Below are 24,098 nucleotides of genomic sequence, written 5' to 3' on the forward strand. Positions count from 1 at the left end.
AGTCGGTTCCTCTCTTTGAACTTCAGTTTTCTCTTCTGAAAAACAGACACAATAGCTCACTTCCGCATAAGCCAACCATCACAGCGTATTTGGGAAGATCAAATACCACTTAGAAGATAGGTGGACTGAGTGCTGAACATGGCACCAAGAACAGATCCTGCCTCAGATCCTTAACTAGCTCTGTAACTCTTGGCTAGCCAAGAGTAACCTTTCACAGGATCAGTTTACTCATCTATAAAATGGAGATACCACCAGCACCTACTTCACAGGACTGTTTTGAGGCTATCAAATGAGATTGGTATATACAAAGCTCTTTGTAAGCCTTCAAGCAGTATATAAAGGCTAGCTACTTTTACCTATTGTTATTATCATTATTAAATGAGCTTATATATGGGAAGATGTTTTGTGGAAAGGTAAGGCAGTATTATATGTTTTGATGTCAGAGAGATTAAGGTAGATGATGGAGAAGGCAGGCTGGAGTTCCAGGGATTCTGCCCCTTCTATCCCCACCCCAGCCCACAGCTTCCCTCTCCATCCCATCTCCACTGCTTACAAGGCACTCCAAAGCCAAAAGGCAGCTCATCACCATGGTCTGCTTTCACAAAATCTGGCTTGATTCCATTAACCCAACTTGGTCGGTGCTGAAATTCATAAGACTAGACTGGAGAGCTGAGACCTAGGCAAACATGAGAAATGCCCATGGTTAGTGACATATTGAACCCAGGGCATGGCCACATGCCAGGGTTCCCTGGCCTGGTTCCCTCCTTTGGGGTTTGGTGGGGAGGGCAATGGTACCTAGCCATTAACAGGCAAGCTCCTAGAGGGCAACCCCTTAACAAATCCCATCTAAGAGTGATGCTGTCAGGCAGGACAAAGGCAGGGGTCTGGAGTAACAGGACCTGGGTTGGAATCCTGGCCCTGTTATTGACTGACTACAAGATCTTGAGTGAATCCTTTTGCTTCTCTGAGCCTGATTTTTCAAAGGTAAGGTAGAGATAATAATCCCTGGCCTGTTTACCCAAGAGGGAAGGAGAGGGGAAGAAAATAAGCACGTGTTGTTCAATTGTTTGTCAGTCGTATTCGACTCTGCATGATCTCATTTGGAGTTTTCTTGGAAAAGATAATGGGGTGGTTTGCGATTTCCTTCTCCAGCTCATTTTACAGATGAAGAAACTGAGGCAAAGAGGGAGAAGTGGCTTACACAAGGTCACACAACTAGTAAGTGTTTGAGGCCATTTTTGGAGTTTGGGAGAGGAGTCTTCCTGACTCCAGGCCCAGAAATCCATCCACTGTGCCACCTAGCTGCCCTATGAATACGCAATTATAGAGCACTTTTTTGTGCCAGACACTGTGCTAAGTGCTTTACAAATATTATCTTATTGAAGCCTCACAACAACCCTGAGGTGCTGTTATCGTTTCCATTGAGGAAACTGAGGCACACAAATACAAGATACAAGGCGTCTGAGTCTAGATTTGAACTCAGGTTTTCCTGATTCCAGGTCCATGCTACATCCACCGGGACGAGGTTGTTGTGAGGATCCAGGTGGATAATGGATGTAAAGTGTTTTATAACAATAAAACATTCTAGCAGCAGTTCTTGAGTTAACTTTTTACAGTTGAGCATTTTGATAACATAATGATAGCATTAGGTTCAACCTAATTGGTTTTCTATGGCATGTATTTTGTTTTATACATTTAAAAACATTACTCTGGAAGGAATTTTTAACTTTCCCTGGAATCCAAAGGGATCCACAATGCATACCCACAAAAAAGTTAATGACATCTGCTTATACAAATGTAGGTTATTATCATTTATTATTATTATTTGTAGATAATGGTCACAGACTCCCCAACAAATACGTGATGGGGAAGGTAGGGGTATGAGGGAAGAAGGAAGGTGAATGAGGGGGTTTATCCCATCTGGAGGCTAGGATAGCAAAGCCCGTAGCCGGAACCTCCTTCTGCATGAGTGAGCGGGTAATATAGACACATTGCTCTGGAGAGGAGACATTCTTACACTGGTTCTGAAAAGGGTCATTGCCATACTCACTGTCTTGATATTTGGCCAGTTTGAGGGAAGGAATAACGAAGTTGAAATCTCCCACTATTTCCTGGAATTGAGCTCGACATTGTCCCGGGTCCTCAGTGTCTCTTAAATACTCTTCCATCATCAATGACACAAGCTCAGGAGCTATACACTGTAGGAGACCCAAAAGGAGAGTGATTAACAGAAAAATGAACGTATCTGGCTGTGGATTGTTTGGGGATGTTTGTTGGTGGATTATAGGGAATAAGTAAGTGAGCTAGGTGGTGCAGTGGATAAAGCGCCGGCACTAGAGTCAGGAGGCCTGTGTTCCAATATGACCTCTGACATGTATTGGCTATGTGACCATGGACAACTCAATGAATCTTGTTTGCCTCCGTTTCCTCATCTGTAAAATGACCTGGAGAAGGAAATGGCAAAGTGCTCCACTATCTTTGCCAAGAAAATACCCCAAAAAGGTCATGAAGAGTCAGATATGACTCATCAACTAAACAACCACAAGGAATAAGCTCACACAACTTTGCCTGCTATTCATAGGTCCTAGACCTCATTAGATCTCTTTACAATATCCCCACCAGGGCCTGTCTTTTCAGGGCTAAATTCCTCAAGAAGATACTAGACAACTACTTGTTGGGCATGGTGTAGAGAGGATGTCAGCCTCAAGGAAAGGATAGAAAGAGCTGGTGTCTCCAAGGTCCCTTCCCCCTCTGTGACTATGAAAGAAGAAAGTCAGAAGGTGGAAGCACCTTCATTGGCTCTCTCCCAGACTGTTTCACTGGCCTCCTGGTTGGTCTCTGTGCCTGAGACCTCTCCCCACTCCCATCTGTCCTCCACTCATCTTCCAAAGTGATTTTCCAAGCACAGATCTGAGCAATTTACTCCCTTCCTTGAACTAAATAAATTCTAGTGGATGTGCATTACCTCTAAGGTTAAATATAAACTCCTCTGTTTGGTTTGTAGAGCTTTTAACAACCTGGACCCACCCAGTCTTATTATACATGATTACCTTCCTCACACTCTGTGATCCAGGTATGCCAACCTTCTGGTTCCATCTCTCACCTCCATGCCTTTGCTTGGGTAGACTCAGCTCAAACAGTACTTTGTATAGAGCTCCTTTCTCAGTTCCTCCCTCCTCCAGCTGCTAGTCTCTTACCCCTCCCCCAAGATTTGCACTCTGTATGTTTTCCAGCTATCTCTGTATATACAGGTTACCTCCCTCATAGAATGTAAGTTCCACGAGAACAGGGACTTTTTCACTTTTTCCATATGCCTAACCCAGTGTCTGCTACATAGCAGGTGTTTAAAAAAAAATTTATTAACTGTTATCTCACCAAAGCTGGAGTTTGCAATGCTAAGTGGACACTTTCTTTATTCATGCTTTCCTTAAATCCAAGAATAGCATGTCCCTCTGCAGAGAAAAATGGTGCCATGTGAATGGTCCTCAGAACTTTTTGAAATTAATGACTTTTTAAAACAAATCTGATCCAAGAAATCATTTTACACTTTGAGGAGGAATTAATGCCATAGATTTGGTTGGGAATTACTGAATAATGCCCAATACCACTGAACAATTCTCAAGATATTTTGCAAAATGACAGCAAAGTAGTGGGTAATGCCAAGTATATAATCAATAGTGGTTACGGTTTCTACATAATGACCAGTGGCCTTAGACAATGACCTATGATTACTATAATACATGATGCTGGAAATGATGCAGGTAAATTCTATTCTTTTGATTTGTGTAAATAGACCAACTTTACATACATATGCTTAAGGAGGCAGTTGACAAATGGTTGTTAATACCATGTCATATTTAAAATTAATATTGAGCCTAGGGCCTTTAGATATGATGACCTGAAGTCCATAGGAAAGAGACCTAGTCTCCCATCAGGAGGCCCAGGTTCTAGTCCCAGCTGTGTGCCTGGGGTTAAATCAAGTCCTTTCTGGGAGATTCACTTCTCTACTTTACAAAATGAGGATAAACATCTTAATTCTCACTACAAGCAGGTAGGGATATATACAGCAGGTATATGGAAAGAAATTTTTTGTAAACTATAAAGTGCTGTGTTAATGTCAGGTGGTATTATTAAGTGTTCATTTAAAATAAAGAGACTTGAGGCAGCTTGGTGACACAGTGGATGGAGCACAACACCTGGATACAGGAGGACCTGAGTTCAAATCTGGCATCAGACGCTTATTGCTGTGTGACTTTGAGCAAGTCACTTCACCCTGATTGCCACCAAAACTTTGTAAATTTTAAAAATGAAAAAACTAAAACAAAATAAAGAGACTTGTAGAGTATATTTTAACCAAAAAGGAACTAGACCTTTCTTGAGCTTCTCATCTGACACTTCTAAAGAGATTCGCACATGAAATGAGTTATTCATTGAGAAAATAACCAAAGGTAGAAACACTTATGATTCTCCCAGGGAAGCCTCTTCAGGGTAACTTTTCTCATTTTAGAAAAGGCAAATTTACAGAATAAAGTCAAGAAGGCCAGATAACATAGTAGATCATGGAGTCAGGATCCAAAAAAAAGGACTTCACGGGCTAGAATGTTGGACTGACCACATCCACTGGGATCAAATTTAATGGGGACAAAGTTTTCCAATCTCAAGAAGAGGGAGGCATGGTCACACAGCAATTTATTTGGAAAAGATCTAGGGATTTCGGTGAAGCAAACGCCCATAAGGAGGCAACAAGGCATTAAAGCAACCTAAAAAGCAATATGACTTTCAGCAGTGTTAAGAGAGGCACAGCTTTTTATGTCTTTCTTGAATCTTGTACTTGAAAATCAAATTTTTTGTTAAGCTATGGTCTTTTTATCAGGAAGGTTTGGAAGTCCCCTATTGTGTTGAATATCCATCTCCTCCCTTGAAAACTCAAGCTTATTTTTGCAGGGTACTCGATCCTTGGCTGCAATCCAAACTCTTTTGCCTTATGGAATATCATGTTCCACACCCTGTGGTCTTTTAATGTAGAAGCTGGGAGGTCCTGTGTAATCCTGACTGTGGTTCCATGATATTTAAATTGTTTCTTTCTGGCTGCTTGCAGCACCTTCTCTTTCATGTGGGAATTTTGGAATTTTGCTATTATATTCCTAGGTGTTGTCAATTTGGGATCTCTTTCAGGTAGTGAGCAGTGTATTCTTTCCATGATTATTTTACTATCTGGCTCTAGGACTTCAGGGCAATTTTCCGTTATGATTTCCTGAAAGATAGTGTCCAGGCTCTTTTTTTTCAGTATGATTTTCAGGTAGTCCAATAATTTTTAAATTGTCTCTCCTGGATCGATTTTCCAGGTCGGTTGTTTTACCGATGAGGTATTTTATGTTTCCTCTATTTTTTCATTTTTTTGTTTTCTCTTTGACTGATTCTTGCACTCTCATAGAGTCATTAGTTTCCATTTGTCCAATTCTAGTTTTTAACAGATTGTTTTCTTCTGTTAGATTTTGTACTTCCTTCTCCAATTGGCCAATTGTATTTTCAAGGGATTTGTTTTCTTCAGTGTACTTTTTTCCAATTGACTAATTGTATTTTTTAAGGACTCTTCTACCTCTCTCACTGGACTTTGAAAATCCTTCTTGAGCTCTTCTAAGAAGGCTTTTCGGGCTTCAGACCAGTTCATACTCCCTTTTGATGTTGCAGATGTGGGTTTGTTGACAATGTTGTCCTCTTCTCATAATATGAATCTATGGTACATTTCTTTTTACCCATGCTTTCTTCATTCCCTGGCCTTTAAAGAGATTGAGCTCTCCTGCTGGGGAACAGAGGGCACTGACCCAAGCTTCTTGTCTTTACTCCACCATCTTCATCTGCCCCTGTGGAAGCTACAATTATCTCCTACAAATAGCGGCTTTCCTCATCATGGTTTCAATATATTACAGGTAGGAGTAAGAAATTAAATGGGATTTTGGGGGAGTCTTGCTAAAGCCACAGATGACAGGCAAAGCCCAGCAGGTGACACAGAAATTGTTTAGAAACTCAGAAACACAGAAAACATATGTATGATATTGTATAATATCAACACATGTTATCCTTTAATACCGTAATAATTCAGTCTTCCCTGGTAAGAAGGGCAGGGAGTCAAAACTATTATATAGATTTTCTAGATAGTGGGGCACTGCAATTCAATCCCCTTGATGTGGAAGGGATAACTGCATATCTGGAATCTTTGGTTCAGTTCTGGGCATCACATCTGAGGCAGAAAGTAGAGAATCTGAGAAAGGGGTCATAGTCTTGCCATATAGGGATGGGTTAAGGGAACTTGCTTTGCTTTTCAAAAAAAAAACTTGGGGCAGGGCTGACTTTATAGTTGTCTTTAACTATCTGGTGGATGGTCACCTGGAAGAGGCATTTAATGGGGGTCATTTGCCCTAAAGGCAGAGCTGAGAACAATAGGTAGAAATGTATAAAGAAGTAAATGTCCACTTGCTGCCATGGTACCCTGTCCAACCTTGACAGCTGCCTTGGGAACCAGGAGGTCTTCCCTCCTTGGAGGTCTTCAAGAAGAGCTGGATGGCCATTCATCCAGCAAGTTATAGAAGGGATTCTCCTTCAACTCTGGCTTACATTCCATGCACATCAAACTCCTGACCTACTCAGAAAGTCTATGATTCTTTAGAGAAGCATAAACTGTGGAGAACAGAAAGGAGCTGGCACTGAATAGAACATACTAGAATCTTACCACAGGAAGAATCCAGCCATATTCGTGGTTGTTGACACCGATAATGGAAGGGATGTGGTGGAACTCTCTTGCAGCCAGCATCTCTTCAGGATGTTTGGGGAAGAATTGCCCATCAACCACACTAGAGATTATGTTCAAATGCTCCAGAAAGAAGAAGAATTAAAAAAAAAAATGGAGAAAAGAAAAGGCAACTTTATCTCCATAATCTCCCTTACATAAATCACTTTCTCTTCGTTCCCAGTGTTACCATCCTATTTCACACACTTTTTACCACTTAACCTGAACTGGTTTGGGTTTTGTTTGTTTTTTTTTGGGGGGGGGATTTGGAGGCAATGAGGGTTAAGTGGCTTACCCAGGGCACACAGCTAGTTACTGTCTGAGGTCAAATTTGAACTCAGGCCCTCCTTACTCCGGGACCAGTGCTCTATCCATTCTACTACCTAGCAGTCCTCACTTATCTGGACTCTTGCAACAGTCTCCAAACTGCCTCCCTGCCTCCACTTCTAATTTATAACACAAACACAGACACAGACACAGACACACACACACACAACACCACACACACCCCTTCATCATCGCAGATATGCTCATTGTAATCCACTGAATTAAAAGAAAAAACCTCCCATGACTCCCCATTACCCAAAGAAAACCTCTAACACTTCAGTCTGGCATTCAAAACCCTCTCTTCTACCTTTCCAGCCTTATCTCATACTATTTGGACTCTAGCCCGTGCCAAGTACACCACGTTTCACCAACAATGGATTCCCAGTTCTCCACTGAAAGTCAACCACCTTTTCCTACCTTTCTGCCTTGGCTCCTTCATTCCTTATGGCTAGAATGACCCCATTGCTACCTGTTGAAATTCTTTACTTCCTTCAAGAGCCAATTTGACTGCCTCATCTTTCACACAGCCTCCTCCATATGTCAGCCAAAAGGACTCTTTCCTTCCTCAGAGTTCCCACTGCATGTTCTTGTGACTCCCCCTGTGGACTTAGGGTCTGTTACCTCTCTATGGCACAAAGCCCTCTCCCCTAAGAAGGGCAGTTCTATCATGGATTCATCCCTTATCGAAATTTTGTGTCCCCCCAGGCCAGACACAGAAGCTGCTCCAGAAATGCTTCTGGAATAAATGGCAGGAGTGGACTGTCCTCATACTCAGTAGATCTGGATTCTAGTCCTGGTTCAGCCACTAATGCACTGTGTAACTTTAGGAAAATGACATTTCTCTGGTTTCAATTTTTCCCCCTACAAAATGAGTGCATTTGACCAAGTTGTTCTCAAGATCGCTTCCCGTAAAGCTTCCTAAAAGGGAGCATTGAGATTGGGCTTTAACAAATGGGGAAGAATTCAACAGACAAAGGAGAGCTAGGAGAGCAGCAGTGGGAGGGAGGAAGGAACACTGGATTGAAAACTAGGAGACCCCTGGGCTGGAATCCCAACTCCAATGTTTACTGACTGTGTGATGGTGGAGAAGTGGAGAAGTCACTACCTTTCTGCTCCTCAGAGGTTTGTTGTAGTTCAGTTATGTCCAAGTCTTTATGACCCTGAGGACCATAGCACACCAGTACAATCTGTGGGCTTTTCTTGGAAAAGATACTGGAGGGATGTGCATTTCCTTCTTCAGTAGCTTAAGGCAGACAGAGGTTAAATGGCTTGTCTAAGGTCACACAGAGTGGTCTTCCTGACTCCAGGCCTCGTTCTCTATTCATTCAGAGGTTTACCCAACTATAAAGTAGGAATAATGATTGTTGGGATTCCTACCTCATGGATTACTATGAGAAATGCATTTATAAACCAGGATTGTAATAAGAAGAGAAGACTTTACAGACATGAGATACACCTGAACAAAGGCACACAGGTAAGAGAGTACATGGAACAAGTAGAAGACTGAGGACAGATGACTTTGGCTGGAGCATAGAGTGCATACAGGGAGATAATGTAAGATGAGGCAGGAAAGCCATGAAGGCACCAAATCATTCAATATCTGAATACCAGGTTGGGTCTGACTGAGAGTCATGAATCCTTTCTTCTCCCATCTCCTTGGCATCTGCTATGGCCAAAATGAAACTCAGCCACCCAAGTGCTTTGGCAAAGGAGATTCATAAGACTGTAGATTTAGAGCTGAAAGGTGCTTTAGAAGATCATCTGGTCCAACCCTCTCATTTTCCAGATGAGGAAACCATCATCAAATCAGACAGATTGGCAATGGCATGCAAAGAGGCATCCAGAAAGAGTTAATACTGTCATCGAGGAACACCTGACACGTATCACAAGAAAGGAATCTTTTCATACTCATCAGTAAGCTAGCAAAGGATCATTTGGATAGATGATGATGCAGTGATGGTGAAAAGGAGTCTAAGCTGGAATCTGTATGACCATCAAAGGGGGTGAGTCCCCCAATCACAAGCCTTCTCTTCACAGGGCTCACTGCCCTCCAATGGGGATAGGGATGGTCAGGGCAGGTTACAAAGACACAGTCCCTGCTTCCTAAGAGTTTATCATATCCTCAGGGAGAAAGGATCTAAATATCTATAACAGACTCACAGTTGGGTCTGGTATGTTGAAAGAGCCCTGAAATTGGCTCAGAGACTAAAATTCTGTTCCCAGTTCAGTCACCAACTCATTCTGTGACTTTGCAGGACTCACTACAGAGAATTAGACAAGTACTAAAGAGGTAGAAGGCACCTTCTAGATCATTCCGTCTTGAAGAACATTTCCTCCTCTTCAGGGGATACCAGAAAATAGAATTTGGAGCTAGAAGGGATGTTACAAACCATCTAATTGATTTGACTTTTGCAGAAGAAGAAACTAAGGCCTCAAGAAGGAAATGCCTTATCTAAAATCACAGGCATGGCCAGGAATTCAATCCTCCCTCTCTGTGCCTCAGTTTACTCCTCTATAAAATGAGAGGGTTGGACTAGATGATCTCTACAGTAACTTTCAGGTTGAACATTCAATGGGATTCCAGTGCACCTTCTTATAGCCGAGGAGAGCCAGCAGGCCATTTAGACACTGGGCCATGGGGTTGAGTGGCCAATAAGCCTAAGTAAGGATAATGAGGATTACAAAGACCAAAGAACAAGGAACTTACAATTGTAACCATTTTTGAGGTGGAAGAAATCAAGCCAGGGATGAAGGCCACACTGCTTTCCAGGATTGCTCTGTGGAACAAGACTTTGGACATAGGGGACAGAACCTGGGGGAACAAAGCACAGCACAGGGGAGGAGGAAGCAGTCATGGGGAGGCCCAAACACTCCTGGCTTAGCAGAGATAGAGGAGAAGGGGAGTCTGAAGGCCAGGATTGCTATTTACCCTGCCACACCCCTAAGGTACCCATATTGGACAGTCCCAAACAGTGGCCTCTCTATGGGACTGTGGCCTTTGAGTCCTTTGGCACAGCCAGGAGTATAATATAATTAGACAGAAAAGAGGGCTAAGCAACTTTGTCCATAGTCCAGGACTCTCTAGGTGGTTCAGTAATAGGGTATGATAAGATGTCTGTGCTCTGTAACCCAGCAATGCTGTTCCTATGCCCTTTCTCCTTATAAAGTCACATTCTTTATTGATTATTGTTTGTTTCTTGATTAGGAGAAATGCTGAGAGCTTGCACTGATGGGTTTGAGGATTTAGGTCAGGCCAGTTTGTTCCTGTTCCTGTCCATTATCTAAGAGCCACCTAGGTCAGAATGTAGGCTCTCCGACCTCTCCCAGCACTGTCTGTCCCTTGAGAAGATGAAGGATTTTCAACAAACCTTGAAAGATTACCAGGAAGCGAGGAGACGACTCCGGGGGGGACTACCCCCAGTCACTGTTACCATGAGAAAAATTATTGTTGATACTTGGCTTTTTCCACTCTGGGTTCTGTTCCCATGAATGGGGTATAAAAATCCCAGCCCTCAGATCAATAAGCGGCATGTTTCTGAACCTGTTACCAATCTGGCCCGTGTATCTCTTTATCTCTCTCATACTCTCTGGAAAATAAACACTGTCAGGGACACAGGTGCCTGCGACAAAGAAAGGCCAAGATTGTTGTTATGATCATATGACATCATATCTAACAATTTTTCCCACTGTATCATGGGAATTTTCCACTTTCCCATCAGCTATTTTTTTTAGCATAATCTTGCACTAAGCCTGAACAGTATGTCAGTGATGTGCAATCATCTTGTGCGGCGGTGGGGGGGGGGGGGGGCAGCTATCAAGCCAGAAGATCTTTGCCTCTAAGCCCCCTGATGGATTTTGTGTCTGTCCCATGAGGGCCAGCCATACTAACCTCTCAGAGGCTCATCGGCAAAGAATGGAGAGAGCAGATCTGCAGCCACAGATGGTCACAAAGACCACCAGGGAAAGTGCAGAGAGGCTCTGAGCAGCGTTGGGAACAGGTGAACCGAAATGGCAAAATTCTAAATATACTGGGCCTTGAATCATTTCTTCGTTACCCTGTGTATTTCTTTTGCTCTTACTTGAAGTTGTCAGTAAGCCTTTAAAAAGAGACAACTCATCTTCTTTAAAATAAGAGGAAGAAGGGCCTAGATGATTAGTTGGGACTAGAGCAGGGGAGTATAGTGGGGATTCCAAATGAAACGCAAGGGCAAGAGCCAGCCTTAGAGAAAGAAGTCATCAGCCACAGTAGTTCTGAGAGTGGGGAGGATAGAAGGAGAGGAAGAAAAACTAAGGTCCATCCAGGGCTAGGTAACCCATGGCATTGAGGCCACATGTGGCCCTCTAGGCCCTCAAGTGCAGTCCTATCACTGAAGCCAAACTTCGCAAAGCAAATCTCCTTAATAAAATGATTAGTTCTGTGAAGTTTGAGTTCCTTCAGAATCTAGAAGGACATATGTGGCCTTGAAGCCACAGGTTCTCCACCCCTGGAGACCTTAGGTTTGGCCACAAGAGGCCTCCTTTGGGCTGGGGTCATTTCTTTACTATTTACCTGTGAGGAAACATTTGTCCCACCAGCTGACTCGCCAAAGATGGACACAAAGCCAGGATCTCCTCCAAATTAAGTACTGTTCTTCTGGACCCACTTCAGGGCAGCCACCTGATCCAGGTAACCCCAGTTGCCAGGTGCATGCTCATCCCCAGTGCTGAAAGCCAGGCATTAGACAAGGTTGGAGACTTCTGAAGAAGAGCAGCAGGTTCACAGGATTACGAGAATTAAAGACCACTTCCTCCAGCTGGATGATAAGCTGGATAGACTGCTGGACCTACATCTGGCAAGACCAGTGTTCATCTACTAGCTGGGTGACCATGGGTTAGTCACGTAGACCTCTGACTCAGTTATTCCTCTTTCAAATGAGGAAAATAATGGCATTTATTTCTCAGAGTTGTTGCAAGGATACAATGAGACATGATAAGAAAAGTGCTCTCTAAACCTTAAAGGACCACACAAATGCCAGTTGTTGCTATTCTTATTTTATAGATATAAATTGGTGACACAGATCTTGAGTTTCCCCAACTGCAGGACTCCCAGTGACTGCCTGTTTCCATAGCTTATTGTGCCTTTCAGGGGGAGCATCTGCATCCTTCTCTCTTCCCTTCCAGCTTCCTCCCAAATCTCTTCCACCTCCCCAATGCCTGTCTTGCCCCAGCTCTCCCCTCCCTCATCCTTTTTCAAGCTCTTTTGTATTTTGTCTTCCCCAGGTTAGTCAAGAAATGTTTACTGAGCACCCATTATGTCCCAGGCACTATACCACGTTTTGGGCATAGAAAGAAAGGTAAACATAGTCCCTGCCCTCAAGGAGTTTGCAATTTAATGGGAGAGACAGTATGCAAATATCTGTGCCAAAGAAGATCTATACAGGAGAGGTTAGGAACGATCTCAGAGGGAATGCCCTGGCAGTAAGGGAAGCAGGGACAGGCTTCTTGCAGAAGGTGGAATTAGCACCAAGTCCTGAAGGAAGCCAGAAGAAAAAGGAGAGAAAATGAACTGATTCTGTAGAATATCTTATTCAAGGATGAGGAAGGAGGTAGAGAATGTGAGAGTATGAGAAAACTAGAGGGGGGGGGAGGCCAGGCTCCTCTCTGTGAACTCAGCCATCAAGCAACATCACTATCCTTGCTGTCCTTGCACACAACTCTACCTCCCAAGTCTGACTTTCCCTGCCTATCCCCATGACCAGAATTCCTTGAAGGAATCTGAGACAGCTCTAATCCCACCTTCTTCAACAGATCTAGCCTTTCCTTCTCCACCTCCCCCAACACACCCCTCACTGCTAGGGCCTTCCACAGCAAGCACCCAAGTTTGAGACCTTATAGAAAATTTGTCCTGGGGAAGCTAGGAGAAGCATGAGCTTTATTACCATGTGGTGAGCCAAGTAGGCAAAAATGAAAGCAACACACACACAAACACAGACATATTATATGACACACATATTATATGACAACCTGAACTGACAGACAGAGATTGAGGGCACTCACAGGCAGGAGAATTATACAGGGGCAAGATCTTGGTGGGAGTACACACTCAGAGTGGGGATTGAGTACAACCATCACCCCTTAAAAGAAGGTTTGGTTGGAACAATCAGCACAACATGTGAGAGGGGGCATTCTTAATCAGACCCAGGTGTGGTGGGAAATTTTCCCAGGATTCCTTATTGATGCCTGCCTCAGAGACTCCAAGAGTGGTGCCAGCACACAGACATGCAGTCTGCTGGAACTCCATTCAGGAGCTGAGTTTACTCACAGGATCAGAACAAATCAGGGCTTTTGAAAATACTGGCTGTCTGGGGCAGCGAGGTGGCTCAGTTGATAGAACACAGGCCCTGAAGTCAGGAGGACCTGAGTTCAAATCTCGCCTCTAACTAAACACTTGACACTTACTAGCTGTATGACTTTGGGCAAGTCACGTAACCCCAATTTCCTAAAGAAAATACTGGCTTTCTGCTATGGCTTAAATGTTTTATGGTCCTTAGGACCACTTACCTTGTGCATCCATGTTGGAGTCTTATCACTTATGAGAACAACATGTCAATACATTTCAAAAATCACAATTGTTACACCTTCCCTCTGAGATTGGCTCTCCTTCTCATTGTATATATTTTGTGTCTATATATAGTCATTATATGTTGTCTCCTATTAGAATTGAACTCCCTGAGGGTAAGAATTGACTTTTTTTTGTATCCCAAGCACTTAGTACAGGAATTGACATATAACAAGGGCTTAAATAATGCTTGTGAACTGAGTGATTGATTGAATGAGGGCCTGATGATCTGACCTTTGCTGTAGGAAGATCACTGACAGCTGAGTCTAAGATGAACTGGAGTAGAAAGAGAAGAGGAAAGGAGGCCACCCAAGTAGGCATTATTAGGCCAGGTGCCACGGGCACCTTCGTCCATGGGCCATGATCAGATTCCAGCTGAGTGTGAAGGGAGAAAGATTCACATGGGCCAAGTGAGAGATATGAAGAACAAACTAAACTTATTAATCTGAAGGTAAGGGTTATTATATCTTCACCCAAAGTGACAACAAGTATATGTCTCATGGGAACATCACCCAAAGTTTGAAACCATTTCCTCACTTCCTTGTAATCACCAAGGACATCCTGTTCTCAAGAGACAGAACAGGGGAGTGGTGAGCCAACATCCTGAGTTCACATAGCCATCGGATAGAAGACAACCTACAGGGAAAACCTGGGTGGCCTAAATCCCCTGACTCCTCAGGGCTGGCCCTCAATATCTCCCCCTTTTTTCTGTGCTAAATTGAGATAAAGAAGGGATGCCTGAATCTCACTTAAGATGTAACGAGCATATCTTTAAAAATAGGGAAGAAAGAACCATAAAACTAATACAAAACATAGCCAAGGAAGAAAGTGCAACAGCAAGCTCAGTACATTATTAAAAGGATTAAGTTGATTTATCCAATTTAACAGTTTGTTTGCACTATCTTGAGGGTCAATACCATCAATATGACAATCAGTCATTTCATGTTGTATCTTGGATTATTGGCTAATTTCCCATGTAATATATTCAGAGTGCAAAGCAACCTGAAGCTTATTTAATATTTCTTCAATAGTCATGTTAGTGAAATTTGAATACATATATGGAGTCACACAGATAAAAGAATAGCAATTATTACATTTCAAATTGAAGCATGTTTAAAAGAAATATATGAATATCTATAATCACATTGCAATAGCAACCTTGTTTTCAAAGTTTCAAACTCATCTCCTAAATACAATACGAATTGCTCTAATAAATTGACTTTATACAATATATCCCTATCAATAGCTTCTTGTGTTTTAAGTGCTAAACATATTTTTTGCTGTCATTTACAAAGTGTGCAGTATGAATTTTAGATTGTAGCACAATAGATGAAACAGTAGTAGATACAAAAAGAGAAGCAACAATGATTAAACCAGTAATAAGGAGACCAATGAATGGTTTTGATTGACTTAAGGAGGAAGTAATAATTTGAGGAGCATGTTCACCAGAGTTCTGGAACTATTCATGTGAGATGTTAGTAGGGTATTGATGGCCAGCTCTGAGGAGTCAAAGGATTCAGGCCAGCACAGGTTTTCCCTGTAGTCTGCCCTCTATCCAATGGCTATGTGAACTCAGGATGTTGGCTCACCACTCCCCTGTTCTGTCTCTTGAGAACAGGATGTCCTTGGAGGTTACAAGGAAGTGAGGAAATAGTTACTGTGGGTGATGTCCCCATGAGAAATAAACTTGTTGTTACTTTGGGTGAAGATATATAAACCCTTAACCTCAGATTAACAGAGTTTGTCCTTCAAATCTCCCACCTGGCCCGCGTGATTCTTTGTCTCTTCACACTCAGCCATAATCTGATCACGGCCTGCGGACACAGGTGCCCAAGGCAACTGCCACCCCAACAGGGACATGAAAGAGTGGCTTCCCCAAGCAGAGTGGTCCTGGACAAGGTGGGCTGTTAGGCCAACAGCCCTAGAAAAGGACCTCCGGTCATCAAGAAAGGACAACTAACAAGGTAGAGTGATGATTTTCTATCCATAAGTTTCTTCACAAGGTTTACCAGGGATTAGAGACACAGATCGGCATGTGTGTTTTGCTTTCACTTTGAATCAAAGTGCCTTGTGATATTCAGTTCACACTGAGGGTGAAATTGCATGGACTTCATAGGTGTATAGGAAAATGTAACTAATTCAGATGGGACAGAGTTCATTGACTGAAAAGAGAAATAGGGAATATTATTTGAAAGTATTAAAATCATTAGTAAGAGACAGGGGATTGTTGATCACTTCTGGGCAGTTGATTGAGTTTTTGGATACAGTAGAACAATGCTGTAAATTTCATTCACTAGGCTTTTTGAGGGATTTCTCTGCTCTCTTTTAAAATGGGTCAGATTCAGTTTAAAAATACAGGGCAACACCTTCAAGCTTTCTTTCCTCTCATTTGGTTAAAGTGTGTTCTCCCTGGAGAAAACTCATTCTCCAAGACCTTAAGGAAAATTTTACCCAGTTTCCATAATATTTGGAAAACCATGAAAACATTGTCTGATTTGTGCGGGGGATTTCTGACAAGTCTCTCTGAGCTTTTGTATTTTCCCTGTCATTATCATGTTATCTGTTCTCTGTGTGTCCATGTGGTATGAGTGAGCATCCGTGTGTGTAATCTGAAACCCTTTGCAGCCAGGTAGCTGGAATGTGGCTTTTTTTCTCTCCCCTTCCTCCCTCCCTGATAACAGCAGCCTCAGAGGAGCGGGTGGATGGGAGAGACAAGGAGAGAAAAATGCCTTATTATTTAGGTTATATGTTTGGTAAAAGGCAAGAAAGTTTAAGCATGCAGGAATGAGAGAAGTATGGGTAGAAAGAAAAGCATAATCTGTTTGCATGAACAGTGTGAACAGAATATTTGAGAGTAATAGATTTGGAAACTTTTGGAGAATTTTTAGGAAAAAAAATCATTCTTTTTACATTCTGGACTCTGGACAAAGTTTTTCAGTGTGGATGGAAAGATAAGAAAAGCAAAGTTGTTGGAAGATTCTCTCTTCCCCTCTTCTACATTCAGCTTTGGTCGGGTTGTGGTGCCAACTTGGCCAGGGCTGAGGTGTGGAAGAAAGGATGAGAAAAAGGAAAGTTGGGTGAATTTTTCCCCTCAGATCAAAAAGAAAAGTTTTTATGTATTGGAACACAATCAAAAGATAATTTAGTTCATTCTGATTGGTAATGTGTTTGTTTCAAGCTTTAAAACTCTAGTATTGTTTCCAATTGGTAAATTTTGTATTGCTATGTCAAGCAATTTTTCATAATTTGGATGTTATTAAAATGTGAACTAAAAGATACTAAAGGATGGTGGAAGAATTGTGTAAAACCAGCTAAATTATTTTATCAAGCCTGTTAATCTTTTCTCACAATGTTTTATAACTATCAATTAGAAAATCAGGTATTTCCATCTTTACTTGAAGTTGAAGAACAGCTTATATTCAAAACAATTTGACTATCACTTATGAAAATTACCAGATTGTTAATTAAGTTATTTGAAGTTACTGTTTTAATGTTAAAACCTAGAATTTTTAATTACTTGTGAGTGAAAAGGAGGGGCACAAGGCAATTCCCTTTACTTTGTGGACTTGCCAAGGTTCCTAGAAACCACCTGTGTGGGCAAGGTCATCTGCCCTGAGAAAAGAACTTGTTTGCGTTATACAGCTCCTAAACAATTAATTTGGCTTACTGAGAAGTCACGACTTTATGTACAGTAGATATAAATGATTTGTAATAATTGGCTTTTATACCAGAACAAGTTTAAATTTGAGGGGAAAAAAGGATATTAAGTGAAATCTCTCATATATGTAAGTCTTACTAAATCTTTATTACTTACTACAACCCTGTGAGAATAAAATTAACTGTATCTACAAGCCCTTCAAAATTTATAATTGCCCCTGAAAACATACAAAAAAAATCACCCTTTGCTTACTTTAGACATATTGTTTCACACACTACAATCAGACTCCCAAAATATTACAAATTAGGCAAGATTCCTTAAAAACTCTTAATAATTATCAAAAAATTTCTTAAAAACATTAATTAGCTTTAGCCTGCCTGGTAGATCACCACTAATCAATTGTTTAATCTTTTTATCACCCTTGGACACCTCACCAAGAATATTTCCCCTTAATTTCTGTGGGAGCGATATTTTACATCACAGGTATTCCCCCCCACCCCCCCCAGTGCTTCTCCTATCCATAAAGCTGATAAAGTACAATGGAAATCTGGCAAACCTGTTTGGGTGGAACAATGGCTTTTGACAAAAGAGAAGCTTTTTGCCTTAAAACAATTAGTCAAACAACAACTTTTAGAAGGCTGCCACTTAACTTTTTATTAAGCTTTTATTGAGCCCTTTATTAACTATATTCTGCCAATACAACCACCTTAATTGTAGAGAGGATAACATTTTGTGACTATTTTTGAATAAATAAACTCCTGCAGTATTAGAAACATAGTATAAAAAATAATATCACTTTTTTTTGAAAAGGCTGTTCCAACTGTATCACTTTTATTAACCCTCCTTCTTTTGCCATTAATCCCAAAGGCTTTTCTCCCAAACATATTTGACAAATGAATGTAATTTATATGCCTCCTTTTGAAAAGCTTTCTTATATTCATGTTATAATCACCACTTTTCTTCTTTCATTTTTGCCATTTTACAAATAAGTGGAACAATTAAACATGTGATCAATCGTATTTGACAATCCTTTGCAGTTAAGGGTGTACTTAAACAAATTAAAACAGATAACGCTCCTGCTTACATTAGCAAAATATTTTCTTCATTTTATGCTTTTCATAACATTTCCCTGATCACAGGCATTCTGTATAATCAAAAACAAAGATATTAAAACTATTCTTCTACAAAAAAAAAATTTAATAGTAACAAAGATGGGTACACTCCAGCCAAAAAACAACCAGAGTCCTGGATCCATTCCTAATGAGGGCATGAGGGTATGCTTGTATTTTTTCAGAAAACTTTAATAAACCTGTCTGGATACTGGAGGAAAATGTCCGAGCATGTACCACAACTCAAGCTTGAATGTAAATTATAAGGATTCAGGGAAAGTGCAGGAGTTGCCGATCTACACGACAAATCGCCTTCTCACATGGGGTCAAGTGAAACCTCCCTCTCATCGAGCAATAGAAGACTCCTAAAATTGTATTTTTAGCAATAGTAGCTTTACTTTCTACTCAAGTGTGTAATGTACAGAGTGCTCAGCACTGGACTTATTTTCCTTTTCCACCCTGATTGTGACCCCTTACATATATGGACAAATTGGGAACTATATATACTAATAACATTCATATATTTGGAGGCCAAGAATACCCCTTCCTCCAGGACAGAGCCAATGTTACAATTACCCTCAGATCTCTAGCATTTAGGACACCTATATGTTTAACAAAAGTTAGCAACAATACTTAACCCTGTCTTTTTCTTATTACATCATTTTTTAATACCAGTTTATCTAATGGATATGTAAATTCTACTCAATCTAATACTACTTTTAAATAGAATGTTACTTGTGCCAATTGTACTCTCAAACAATGTATTGATAATACTGACTATATTGTGCTTTTGATAGAACAATATCATTTGCTATTTTCCCTACTGCACCCGCAAGCCGTGATCAGACTCTGGCTGAGTGTGAAGAGAGAAAGAATCAGACAGGCCAGGCGGGAGATGTGAAGAACAAATTCCATTTATTAATCTGAGGGATTTATGTATATTCACCCAAAGTAACAACAAGTGTATTTCTCATGGGAACATTACCCAAAGTAACAAACCATTTCCTCTCTTCCTTGTAATCTCCAAAGACATCCTGTTCTCAAGAGACAGAAGAGGGGAGTGCCAACATCCTGAGTTCTCATAGCCATCAGATAGAAGACAAGCCACAGGGAAAACCTGGGCTGGCATAAATCCTCTGACTCCTCAGAGCTGACCCTCAACATCCAAGTGTAAGTTAGTAAGAGCTTGCACTAAAGTGGTGATTGTGTCAGAGGAGAGAAGTGACTGTATATGAGATATGTAACAAGGGCCAAAACAATAACACCCAGCAATAGATTGGATATAAGGGAAAAGTAAGCAAGTAGTGGAAAATGACACCTAGACCACAAACTTGGGTAGCTGGAGGATGGTGGTGCATTTAACAAATGATAGGGATATTATGAAGAGGGTAGGGCTTGGTAGGAAAGAGAAAAGTTGAGTTTTGTGGATGATGAGTTTATAATGTACATGGGACACACATTTTGAGACAGTTGAAGATGAGATATCATAGGTCTGATCTGGGCACTGGAAGGCAGAATGGAGAGAGTGAAGAGATGTCTAGTCATGAAAGGAAGGAGATGTATGAGATGATAGCTAGTGGGGATGGATGGATGGATGAATGGATGGATGGATGGATAGATGGATGGAACCAGTAAGGTTTTTTGATAATATGGGTGAGATGTGGTCAGGTTAATAGAGAAGCAGCTAGGAGGAGGTATGGAAGGAAGGATACAGAAAGAGACAGAGAGAGAGACATTATAAAATACTTAAAGTGAGAATAATACAAACAGAAATCTTCTGGAAAATACTGGATGGAATGGGATTATTTGTGTGTGTAGAAAGCTTAGCCTTGGTGAAGAAAGATCCACTTCCTCATGTAAGACAAGAGGTAAAAGAAGAGATAGTAACAGAAAGCATCAGATCAATATGAGATAAGGAGGAGGGAATATGAGGGAGCTCCGTGGATGGTCTCATTTTTTTTCAGCAAAATAGAAAGCAAGGTTCTGAGTTGAGGTGGTGAGGAGAGGAGGAGACATGAGAAGTTTGAGGAGAGATGCAAAGGTTTAGAAAAGCTGCTCTGGTGAGTGAGAAAGTGAATTGATTACACAGGTGCAGAAAGATTGCCTTGCCACAGTGAGGACACGGTTAAGATTATATAAGATTAATCTGTATGGACACAGGCAACATGGTTTCATGTTTTTCTCTATCTTCATTCAGCAGTATGCAAAGAAGAGCAAAAGAAGTGGGTGATGGGAGAAAACAAAAGCTGAGGTTTGCCAGGGAAAGATTTGTCATAAGATAAGAGGTCAGTGTAGAAATGAAGTGGTTCACTATAGGGTTAAGATGGGGAAGGGAAGAGAGTATAACAAGGAAGGGGTGATGGCCTGGGAAAGAACTGAGGGTGGGGGGATTGGAGGTCAAGTATGATGATGAAGAACAAGGTTAAGGTGTACCAGGTAGAGAATCTAGTGGAATGAAAAGAGATTATAATTAGATAGAGAAATTTCAGAGTTAATGAACATAGAAGTGGAACAATCATGAGTATGAATAAAATCAAGGGTGGTACCATCTCTGTATCTAGCTGAGGTGGGGTGGAGGAGTAGGTTATGAGAATTAAATAGACAGAGGAACTAGGGAATTTGAATGTTGAAGGGAATATCAAGATGAAAATTGAGGTCCTTCAGTATAAAGGTCAGAATTGGGAAAGAGAAAATGACTGGAAACAAGACACTGAACTCCATGAGAAAGGAAGAAGAGTGCCCCAGAGAATGTGATGAATGACAGCTACTAGAATCTTGATTGGGTGATAAATATCAATTGAAAGAGCCTCAAAGAAGGAGAAGTGGCTGAGTGATGGTGGGAGAGGGAGAGTCTGGAAGTGGCAGTGGGAAACAAGAAGCATTTTGGTTTTCTTGTGATGGAGGTATGAGTGCAAATGCAAATAGTGGTAGAAATGATCACCAGGAAATCTGTGTCCTCAGAAAAAAAAAAAGTCAGGTTTTGGTGAGTACAAGTAGGTAGAAGGGGTAAGAGAAAAAGGGTTAAAGATGAAAACAGGTTTGTTACTTATGGAGCAGGCATTCCAGAAAGCACAGTGAAAACTGTAGATAGCTTTAGAGTAAGACACTACAGGAAATTAGTATTTGAAAAGCTACCGTAACCGTGGGTTTTAATACTATATAGTACAGCAAGCTGGGGTTAGGTTAACACAGTAGGACTCTCTTCTTTTCTTGTTTGGTAACCCTAACACTTAATAAAGTGCCTGCTGTTTAATAAATGTTTTGTATACCTGCCTATCTGTCTGCTAGTCTGTCTGTCCATCAATTCATCCACGTATCTATCTATCTATCTATCTATCTATCTATCTATCTCTCTATAATCTCATGCCAAGAGAGTTAATTTATTGATCATAAGAAGCAGTGCCATAATTTGAAATTGGGTCATCTGGCCACAAATCTAGTGTGTTTTCTCCTACATCATGATTAACTTGTAGGGAAGGCAAGGGAAAACAAGAGATATGAAGTCTAGTCAGTAATTTATGTTTATCATCATTCAACCACTCAGAGATCTGGGAATTTGTGAAGGAAACAGTTCTTGTACTCACATTTCAGTGAGCTCAAATCTCACTTGAAGAACCAAAAGATAGCCAGCCTGTACTGGGTGGTGACCACTACCACATTCTGGGTGGCTGACAACATCGAACCGTCATACAGGAAAGCAGCACCACCAATGAGAGCACCACCATGGATCCGCACCATCACCTGCAGGAATCATACATGGTTTTCCTTACAGGTACAAATTCCACCAAGCGTGGTCTACTGCTCATTTGCTCAACAGGAGAATACTGTATCCTGTTATCTTCTGACCAATGACCAAAGACACTCTCTAAATGTGAGTGAATTTACTTATCAAGATACTGTACAGGATGCATCTGAACTACTCTCAGGTAAGAGACCACTTGACTTGATTCAGAGGCAGTTCACAACCCCCTTGGAATCTTCCTGGCAGTATCAGCTCCTGGAGGTTCTCCTGCTGCCAAAGATTCACATGGAGCAATACAGTCTGTTCTAAAGGATCCTTCTCTCCCCTAGAACAGGAAAAGAAGGCATGACTCCCTTCTAAGGGACACAAACCCAACCAGAGAACAGAGAATGCACTGTGGGAAATAAGCTCTCAGTGTCACATCATCTCGTGAGTGTTTCAACTGTGGCCCAGAGAACCTTTCTCTGTAACAGCAGCTGCTCTCTGAAAGCCAAGGGAAGTTGCTAGAATAGATTACCAGCATTAGGCTATGCCTTGGATTGGTTCTTTTTTAAAAATTAATTTATGGAATAAAACAATCACTTCTATAACATAGTATAATAAAAAATATGGTTGCACAGGAAACTGCCAATCTACTCTGTACCATTTGCTATTCCTTTTAAATATACAACCAAGTTATTAAAGTAAATTTTTCTTTTTTTATTTTTGGTTCTTATATGTTACTCACTTTATAAGGAGAAGTTTCCACTAATTAAAACCCATCTTTAAAAGGCTTCAACCCATCTCCTGCTAATAAACTGGTGTTTAATCCTTCCCATTATATTTGTATTGTGAAAGTGGAATAGGGCGTGGAGGGATGTCATTTCAATCGTATATCACTGACACCAACCAGGATACCCCAACTACAACACAGGAGACCAAAATAACTTTTAGATAAAGCTAAGCTGTGGGGGCACCATTCCTTCAGAAAACTAGAACCAGTAAGAGTTAAAAATCAAATTGTCTCCTTATAAGCATAACGATGTTGTTGTTGAGTTCAGTCCAATTCTTTGTGATGCTGTATGGGGGTTTCTTGGCAAAGATACTACAGTGGTTTGCCATTTCTTCCTTGAGCAGATTAAGGCAAACAAAGGCTGACAGAGTTAAGAATGCCAGAGGGCAGATCTGAACTCAGCTCTTCCTAACTCCATGCTTAGTGTTCTATCCACTGAACCAACTAGGTGAATGGATAGAGCATAATTCTAAGGGTTAAAGGCTGGGTGAGGAAGAGATCATATGATTTCTATATCTAAAACTACCAGAGAAAGCCTAATGATACTGTTCAGTTAACACCATGTGTTTTGAATGTACAGTTCCTTTAGTCAAATGAATTAGGATGCTGCATGCCTAGAAGGTGCAAAGAGATGAAGGGGATTTAACTCACTTGGGAAGATTTTTTTCCTTCCATGGAATAAAGCTAGTGATTGCTTGGAATTCTGTGGAGGACATGTTTGGGCATCAGGAAGTAGATAGATTGCAGCTATATGAGCAAATGAAATGGACCAAATCCTGGACACTGAGAAAGCCAGAGTATGCACTGGATATGGGGTGGGCACATTTTGCTGTGAATAACTGAGTACATGGAGAGAACAGGGAGCCCATCACACAAGTGGACTTGCTTTGAACCTCTTTCCATTGGGTGATCATTGAGTCATATATGACTGTGTATCCAGGAATTGTGTTTCAGGCAGGATCATTGGATCCTAGGTGGTGGAGCTGAAAGGGATTTTAGAGACTGGCTAATGCAACACCCCCATTTGACAGATGAGGAAACTGAGGCCCAGAGAAGTTAAGTGACTTGCAGAAGGTCATAAACCTGGTATGTGGCAGATTTGGGC

The sequence above is a fragment of the Phascolarctos cinereus genome, unplaced genomic scaffold (assembly GCF_003287225.1).
Source record: "Phascolarctos cinereus isolate Bilbo 61053 unplaced genomic scaffold, phaCin_HiC Scaffold_2;HRSCAF=192, whole genome shotgun sequence".
Classification (NCBI taxonomy): Eukaryota; Metazoa; Chordata; class Mammalia; order Diprotodontia; family Phascolarctidae; genus Phascolarctos; species Phascolarctos cinereus.